This window comes from Hydra viridissima, unplaced genomic scaffold (assembly GCF_058129835.1).
Source record: "Hydra viridissima isolate aposymbiotic clone 2 unplaced genomic scaffold, HvirCarnegie_v1 scaffold_6, whole genome shotgun sequence".
NCBI lineage: Eukaryota > Metazoa > Cnidaria > Hydrozoa > Anthoathecata > Hydridae > Hydra > Hydra viridissima.
Window position 1 is genome coordinate 6,842,440 of NW_028324305.1, and position 9,838 is coordinate 6,852,277.

Consider the following 9,838-nt stretch of genomic DNA (forward strand, 5'->3'; position numbering starts at 1 on the left):
CTGGTTTGTGAAGCGCCTCTGCAAGCTGATCAGTTCATTTCAGACGACTCTCGGGAATTTTTTTTTTTTCATGACACCCAGTCCAAATTTGGCTTTGGCTTTAATGATGGGAGTGATGAGTTTTCTTTCGTTAATTTATTTTTGAGTGGGGTTTGGAATGGAGTTCATTTCTTCAAGCATCGTTTGATCTGCCAAATTTCTGTTTTGTATGTCGTTGAAATATTTTTAAGCCAGGTCGTGATGGTATGCTGAATTGTCCACTCTGTCCACCGGTTTGCTCCACTTCTGATACATGTTGGTAGAAGTAAGCCTTTTGTCCAAGTTTGTGCCAGGCCCTGCAAAATTCATTCCTGGAATGTGCATTTCTCCTGGGAATTTTGCCCACGGTAGTTTGATTTTTTTTGAAAATTTATTGATCAATTCAACCAAGTCTCCCCCTTTTTGAAATGATTCATGCGAAGGAACAAACTTGCTTTTTGTCGATCCGCAAACGTCACAAGTTCCTTTTATCATATTTCTGTTGTTTTTTGAGACTTCGTTTCTCAAATGGATCGTTTCTGTTTTCCTTTTACATTTCACGCAGTACATTTTTATTTAAAAAAAAATATTTTAAATAACAATGGAAGTTACTGATTTGTCATGGAATATTGGAAAGAGCAAAAGAAACAACAACAAGCTTCTACCGAGAACCATTCGAGGAATCATCGTCGGAAAGTCAGGTTGTGGAAAAACAACTTTGCTTCTGAATTTGCTGTTAAGACCTGGATGGTTGGATTACAACCATTTATAAGTTTTTGAAAAATCTCTTTTCCAGCCCGAGTACAAAATACTGAAAAGTTCGTTCGAGAGGAATTTACCAAAAGAGTTTATTCTCGGTTTGTTCAAGGTACAAAGTGAAATCGAAAAATTGAATTTAAAACCTGAATGTGTTATTAAAGACCTTTCAAAAAATTATTTAGACAAAGAGAACATGGAGTGTCAGTTTTTCGTGACGATGTGCCTTAACCTGAAGATCTCGATTCAACGAAAAACAATTTGATGATTTTTGACAATTTGCAATTGACCAAACAAAACAAGTGCGAAAAATATTACATCCGAGGAAGACATTCCAACGTGGACTGCTTTTACCTGGCTCAAAATTATTTCATGCTCCCCAGACAAATCATCAGAGAAAACACCAACTTTATTTGTCTGTTTCCTCAAGATTCAAAAAATGTAGACCACATTTATCGAGACCATGTTTCGAGCGACATGGGAAAAGAAGATTTTAAAAAGTTTTGCAGACATTGCTGGTCTGAGCCTCACGGATTTACGGTGATTGATTTGTCATCAAAAAAGTACGATGGAAAATATCGAAGCGGATTTAATAATTTTTATTTTCCAAACTCGTGAAAAATTTTTTTTAAAATGAATTAAAAAAATTTCTTGCGCAAATAAAAAGATGTCGATTATTTTAGATGTGAAATAAAAAAAACAGCGTCATCGAGACATGCTTCGAGAAGCCAATCGAGTTGGATTCAAATAAAAAATATGAGATGGCAATGGTTCGGTTTAACTCTTACAACGTTGATTCAAAAACAATCAGAGTGACAAACGACCTTATCGGCTCGTCTTATTTAAACGGAGAAAAATCAAACATCATTTATTCTTTCCATGCGGATGAAGGTTTTATCGATGAACAACCTCGTAACTTATTATTTGCCATTAATGGTGAGCAAAATATCAAAAATGGAGACACGAATTGTGGATGAAAATGACGATTTGATCGACTTTAAAGGAGAAAAGATTTTTGTGAAATTTCATATCAGAGAATATGTTTTAAAAAAAAATAATGCATAATAAAAAAAAATGTGTTTAAATAAAATTTCACATATTAAAAAATGTCAGCCATAATCATCGATGTGGATGGAAATTCCAACGTAATCATAACAACTTTTTTGGACGAAATTGTTTTTGAAAAAGGAAAAAGTTACGAAATGGCTTTTCTCGGTCTAGAAACGTACAACAGCTTTCCAAATATCACAAGCAAAAACAATTCTTTCAGGTATAGCATGAACAATGAAGCCAATTGGGAAAACATCGCCATTCCAGAAGGGAGTTACGACATCATCGACATTAGTAATTACTTGCAAAAGTCAGTCTCAAACACAATAAAAAGTTACGCGTCTCAAAGTGCAAGTTACGTCACTACAAATAAAATCAGCTACTCCCCTGAAAACATCAAAATTGGATCCAATTCCAACACTTAAAAGTCAACCATTAAACTTGGTTTAAATTATTTGATGGACTTGAACGTGGAAAACAGCATTGCGTCAGTTTTGGGATTCACAAAAAGACAGTTAGATTCCAATTCTGAATACGAGTCCGATGACATTTTCAGAATTTCAAGCGTCAACACGATCAGAATCGTCAACAACATCATTGGGTCGGCATACATTAATGGCTCCCAATTAAATTGCATTTACTCCTTTTATCCAGCTGTTGGTCCAGGTTTTAAAATCATCAAAAGACCCACCCATTTGGTTTATCTCCCTGTCAAAGTGCCCGAAATTTCCACGATGATCACTCGCATCATCGATCAAAATGGAAATTTAATCGACTTTCGAGGGGAAGACATCGCGATACGATATCACATTCGAGAAGTGAAACAAATATTTTTCCAACATTAAAAAAATGAGCAGATATATCAGTGTCAAACTAAATGTGTCTCAGGGACAGATCGACAAAATAAAAAAATCAATGATGGAAGGCAAGCCAGTGAGCATCAGGATTTCAAAAGAAGATTTTAACGGAAATGACGTTTTGCTTGTGACGGAGAGTTAACATCAAAAATTTGTGGACGCTCTCCATCGAGGAGTAGGAGTAACCATTAAAATGAGCAAAACTCAGGTAGAAAGCAATTTTAAAGTGAAAGGAGAATTTATTGGAGCTCTTTTGCCTTTATTGGGAATGCTTGCAGCGCGAGTCGCTCCCATGGTTCCCACTGGTCTGTTGACTGGAGCTGCCTCTTCGCTTGAGTCCACTGTGGTCGACAAAATTTCAGGAAGAGGTGTTATAGGGTAAAAGAAGGTATGTTCGTGATATATGTAATTTCGTGATATTTCGCTCGGCATTTGTAGCGAACATACCTATTAGTCAAAAACATCGAAATTGCGTCAAATGGTACCCCGGGGTACTACTGTCGATTCACAAATAGTCGTTGGGTGCGTGTGATACGTCAATTGTTTACTATCAGTTTGTAAATTCTTTAGCATTATTTAACGTGCGTTCAGCACATTTGTTTGGAGTACTTGTCCAACATTTTTATTTCCAGACTTGTGTTTTAAGGTAAGTAAATTATTTTTATTAAATATTAAACTAGAAAAGATGCTTGATTTAATGGTAAAACTTTTGTTTTTTTATTAACTTCCTATAACTTATGATTCCTTATCGCAGTTACACATTTTCTTAACGTTTTCACCTCAAATGAATTTACATTTTTAATCATGTTTCTTTTATTAAATATAATGACATTAAAAATTGTTTTAAGCACGATATAACTATATAGTTAAATGATAATAATATCTTTCTCTATACGAATAAAATATAGAAAATGCATTTAAAAAAAGTGGCATTTGCCCTTTAAATAAAAATGCCATTCCTCCAGAAGCAATAGCTCCATCTCAATTGACAAACAGAGAGATTCAAAGTACAGAAATTCAACCACACAGTAATGCTGCTATACAAACATTGTTAACTATTCCATCTGTAGAGCCAACCACACCTAACCCTAATAGGCCAAAAAGGGATTCAAGTGCAAAGTGTCTGACTCCTCCTGATCAACCTATTCCATTAACTTCAAAGGATTCTATTCCTGTATGTTCTAAAAAAAGTAAAAAAAATAAAAATGCTTCAAAAGATGATGATTGGGAGTGCGGTGTTTGTAAAAAAAGTTACAACAGTGATGTAAAAAAAAAAATGGAAAAAAATGGGTGCAGTGTTCCTATTGTTTAGTACCTTATCATGAGAGTTGTCAAACATATGAGGACATTGGTGAAGTATTTATGTGTGATACATGTTGTCAACAAGAATGTGATTTAGAAAAATAAGTTAATCAGATATAAGTATGGTTAATATTATAGTTATTATATTAAGAGTTTTTTGTAGGTCTGTTATTTTATTTTCTAAGCTACCTATGTTAAAAGTATATTTTTTTTATATATAAATATAAAGTAATGAAAGTATTATTATAATTTTGTTAACTTATAAGCCTGACTATATTTATATTTTATGAACTTAAAGTCTGATTGAATAGTTATGAATTCAAAACAAGTGTTGATATTTTTTGTTATATTATACCAGATGTTATACTTAATTAATAAAGAAAAATTTAAATATTATTGTGTATTCACGAAATTACCTAACCACTATCACGAAATTAAATATCACATCACAAAATTACCTAACTTTTCTCAATGACTTTTGAGCTTTTATAAAAACTTATCAAAGGACTTAAAATCCCAAAACTGCATAGATTCTAGTAACTTTACTCTATGTACATCAAACAATTAAAGTAATTAAGTAAAATTACTGAAATTGACTTTGTAATTACACATCTAGTTAATTTATCACGAACATACCTTCCTTTACCCTATACGTCAAAAGAAATGGAAACGTATTTAAAATGGGAACTCACAGAGGTAACGGACTGTTTTTAACGCCGTGGGTGAAAAGAAGCTAAGTCAGAAATGGATTTTATGTAAAAAGCGGAAAAGGATACGAATCTATCGGCTCCGGATTACTTCTCGGACCAAACTCCCCATTCTCAAGCGTTCCCTTTTTAAATTTAATTTTGTGAAAATTTTTGACTTAAAGAAATTCTTGGCACATTAAAAATGAATTCCATTGAAACTCGCAAAATTAAAATCTTACGAAATGAAAACGGAAAAATTCGAAGGTTTAAAATACTGTCTCAAGATCCCATTCAAATTTTAAAAAATAAAGGAATCAAATGGCGGGAGATAGAAATATGCAAATCAATCATCGAAACAAAAAAAGAACAAGACGAAAGAAAAAAAGAACAAGAAAAATTTCGTGCAATATTTAAACACCTTTACAAAAATTAAAATTTTTCATTACGCGTTTCACGTCATGAAAAAAATAATTTTGTCCCAGAACTCTCATTTCCTAGTAGTTATATATATATATATATATATATATATATATATATATATATATATATATATATATATATATATATATATATATATATATATATATATATATATATATTAGGGGTGTCCAAAAAAAAATTTTTTTGAATTAAATGTTGCAAAGTTTTAAATCTTGTTTATTTGATTGAAAAAAAAACTTCTGTGAAAAATCTTAGGTGCTTTGGATAATATTTAGAGGTTGCTCAAGGAAAGTAAAAATTTACTGTGTTAAAAGCATTCGCCGCAACAACAATTTTAAAAAACTTGAGTTATAAGTATGATATACAATTAATCACTTTCAAAAAATTCCTTAAATAATGCAAATAGTATTCAAGTGTTGCACTATTTACAAGATCAAAAGTTTAGTCTGTTGCAATAGTGCCATATGTCATCAAGATGCTTTTGCGGCAATCTGGAATGCGTTTTCTGTTGTCCTCATCAACTTGTATTAGTTTCTGCATTTCAGATTCAGTTTTTGTGATGGACTGATTAAATGTGCTCGTAAGAGCAACAGAACGCTCAGCAGTGTCATTGATAACTTTCACAGATTTAGCAATTGCTTTAGTATAACGAAATTCAGCAATTTCCTCCGAGGTCTTTAGATCGGTTCCAGATAAAATGGTTACATCGAGACCAAGTGACTGCAAAGCAGCAGTTGATGATGATGTAATAAGCTCATGAAGTTGCTTCTTTTCCAACATGTTTAATTCTGCTGCTGGACACTTTATACCCCTGACACTCCAATCAGCTCCACTTTGAATCATAGCTTCAACAATCAACTTTTTTTCTGTGTCAAAAACCCTGTCAGAAAATAATGAAAGTGGAATCATTTCTGACCCAAGGTAACAAGTGTGATTTTGAAGCTACTTCATAGCAGCATTTGAAATGAACTTGTTGATCTCAGAATATTGTTTAATTCTTGTGAAGAGTATCAGGTTATTTGCTGGAGCATCACTTACAATCCATGCTGGTACATAGATATGAGCAACAACGATACAAAATTCGCATAAGTTGTTCTGTTCTTTCATAGTCAGCTTGAATTCATTTTTTAAGAGGTATATCTTCATACAATAAATGACTTTAGCCATCCATCTAGCCATGTGATAAGCTTCGGGATGCGAAAGCGATACTTCTTGGTGGCATAGTCTGATAACGGAAAACCCAAAATTAAAAGGCACAGCTCGATCATCTCTTTGTAGTCTTCCCTTGGTAAGTACGAAGAGTCATCTGATAAGAAAGGCTGCAGAAAGCGGCCAGCCTCTAATCTAAGTTGCTGAAGCTGTGGTTCAGCAAGACGGGCGTCATCTATAGGAGCATAATTGGCTTGATTTATGCTTGGCCAACACTTATGAAATTGTTCAAATAGAGCTATGTTGGGCCCACTGCTGGGTCCAAGCAAAACTGAGTATATTTCCCCAATAATTACTTCATGCATATGGTGACGGCAAGCAAAGTAGAGAAGATTTTTCTCCATCAACTTCTCTAGCAAGATGCACGCACCATTTTTGGAACCCGTGTTTGACGCTGTTGCGTCAAAACACATACCGACAATATAATTTGCAACATTCCATATGGTCAGTAACTGGAAGGTTGCTTTTGCTTGTGCCAGTTCAGTGCCAGATGATATCTTTACAATACCCAGTATTTTCTCCACATTACAACCAATCACATCAATAGCAATTCTATCAACATTGGACTTTGGATTTTCATAGTTGGTGCTGTCTCTCATCATCTTACCATCCCAGTGGACGATTATATGTTGTTTTTCACTTGACATAAATTTCTGCCGAATATGATTTTCAGTTGATGAATGGTGCATGATGCGTTTGCGGTGGACTGTTGATCTTGATATTGGTGTACTTTGGAGGTCCTCTCCACCTGCTCTAGCAATTGCAGCTGCCAATATAGTAAATTTTTGGTCAGATAAATTGATTCGATCAAGTGTGGATGATACATCTGGAGAAGACAAAATTTCATTGAGAATATGTGGCTTTTTATTTTTAGGACTTAGTTCACAGTCAGTTGATTGGGTTACTAGTTTTTTGTGATAAACCGGAATTTCTATTTCATAATCATCATTGTCATCATGAATGTCACTGACTTTTGTTGCTTTGCTATTACTATCACAATCAAGACTAAAGTGGCTGCAGCTAGGGTTAAGGACAGCATTTGCTTTTTGTCTTCTCTCTCCCTCATTCTGCTTTCTTTTTGTTTCTGCTTGTTGACGCTCTGCTGTTCGCTTTTCTTGTTGAGATAATTTTACATCTCCTCCATCCATCTTCATCATACGAGCATTCTTTTGGTCATCCAGAAATATTTTATCTTCATCAATTTTAATTAGCTTGTTTGCATCCTTGTGCGAAATGCCAAACAGTAAATCTAATTTGATACTAAAATCTTTCTCTCTAGCAATCTGTAACTTACTAGCTCTTCATTTATTCTTTTTAATTAATTTATATTCATCAACACATGCTTTCACTTTTGATACAATATGAGGCTGGTAAGTCTTTGGAAATCTGGCTTTTTTCCAGAAGTGAGCTAAACCATTACATGTTGCTTTTGCACAGGCTAGAACTGTTTGTTTCAATGCTTTGTGATAGTGGAAAAACGTCCTTAACACATCAACCATCGTTGGAAGGACATTGTTTGGTAGGTTCTTCTCAGGTTGACCAATCAACCATATTGCAGTTCGATTACGTGTCAAAGGAAAATTTGAAGAACTTATCTTTTCACTCATTTTCAGCAACAAGCTAAAATGAAATGATACCAAATTAAACTCAACTTGAGAAATTAAATATTAATTTGCAAACATGATTTAAAATATGTGATCAATATTTTAATATGAATGTGATTAAATCATAAGTATTACAAAACTACAAACACTAAAGTAAGTTAAGTCAACTAATAATATTTAGCACTAAAAAACAAGATATTGGTATAACAGCTATAATTATTATTTTATAGGATTAAAATAAATAAGAACCTCAAAATCTTTAAATATTTCAGTTATTCAGCAAAAAATTACAATTAATGAAAATGTTTTATAATCAAAAACATCAGATGGCATAATGGCTGCTTGTCACATGAACAAAGAAGTTAGCTCATAAAAGACAATGGTACATCAAATTTGTTTAACATTTTATCTAAATTGAACATGGGATAAAATTAGGAAAATATTTAAGGCGTAATGCTATTATTGTAAAACTAAATGGCCATTGAGCAACCTCTAAACATTAATTTATTTTAATTATCTTTTGCACAGTAAATTTTATTGGCACAAAATAACGTTTATAAACGTTTTAGTTAGTTATGTAAACAAACGAATCCTTAGTAAAGGATTAGTTACTGTTTTGAAATTAATATTAACCTACCACGGTCATTTGTAAACTTCTTTTATGTAAGGACTTCGAAATATAATAAAGGTAGCTAGGAGTAATCCTTATAAGAAATCTGGTTAATTATACCAAAAAAAAGCTGGAGTGTTTAGGTTAAGTAGATGTGCAGTAGCACCTTGAGAAAAGACTAAAAAGTCTGATTAATAATCATAAAACAACATTCTTATCAGGGAAGGGAAAACTTACAGAAAAGAATGTTAATTCAATTATAGATCACTACGGAACAACAAAAATCTACAGTATGAAAAAGTAATTTATGGCATTGCATGTTGATGATAAATACTGCCAGCTTTCTTGCCCAACAGGTGATAGAAATTTGTGCAAGTACAAGAAATATGAACTAAATGTGCTATTTAATCTGAATATAAGTCTTCCAAAAAGAGAGATTTATATTCGGATCAGTACTTCGCCCTGTCTAAGTTGAATTGTCTTCTGACGAGTTTTTGAAAAAGAGTTTGCACAATTAAACTCAAAATTCAAATGGAGCGCTAAATCATTTTAAACAAATGCCCAAAATATATAAAGGTTGTTAGAATGACTTTATAAGTTTGTGTTTTATTTTTTTAAGCTATACTTGAGTTTAAGAAAAGATTTTTCTGAGTTAACACAGTCTTTAACTAATATGGAATTTCATAAGGCCAACCTTACGATAAAATTTCTATATATAAAAATCTATTTTCCAGGAGCTTTTAATTACAGCTTTCTTTTCTTTTTTTCTTTTTTTTTTTTTTTTTTTTTTTGAATAGTTTTTAGAAAAGTATATATAGGAAATAGGTATATATAATAAGTGTATGTAGGAAAGATCATGAAAGAGAGATTTTTCTTAAAATTCAAAAACCAAGGAAGTTTTCAAATGTTGAAGCGATTTCTACTTTTGAAAAAAAATTTCTACTCTTGTATGCAAAAAACGTTAAAGAGTTGGTTCATTACAATCAACAAAAATGACTTGTTGAAAATGGTACAAATTATAAATGTTTTATGATGCGTAAAGCTAGAATCAATCTGCTAACTTGATTCCAATTTGTGTGCTTCTGATTTAGCATCGAATATTCAATTCCAGCAAATGACCCGTTTTAAATCTGAACGGAGTTAAATCACGACCATTGCATTAAAATCTAAATATATTATTTTTCATTTTTACACAGTAACAATCTTTTAATGTTAATTACTATAATTTTTGGATGATTATATGTTTATTTAATGGAAATTATTAAAAATTTATTAAAACTAGCTTAACTTTTAGGTATTATA

The 9,838-nt window shown here is 32.3% G+C and overlaps 2 pseudogenes; one reads left to right on the forward strand and one right to left on the reverse strand.

Moving 5' to 3' along the window:
* The first annotated feature begins 2,874 nt into the window (after positions 1 to 2,874).
* Positions 2,875 to 4,627, forward strand: LOC149886798 (uncharacterized; annotated as a pseudogene).
* A 927-nt stretch (positions 4,628 to 5,554) lies between these two features.
* Positions 5,555 to 7,985, reverse strand: LOC149886799 (uncharacterized; annotated as a pseudogene).
* Positions 7,986 to 9,838: the final 1,853 nt, after the last annotated feature.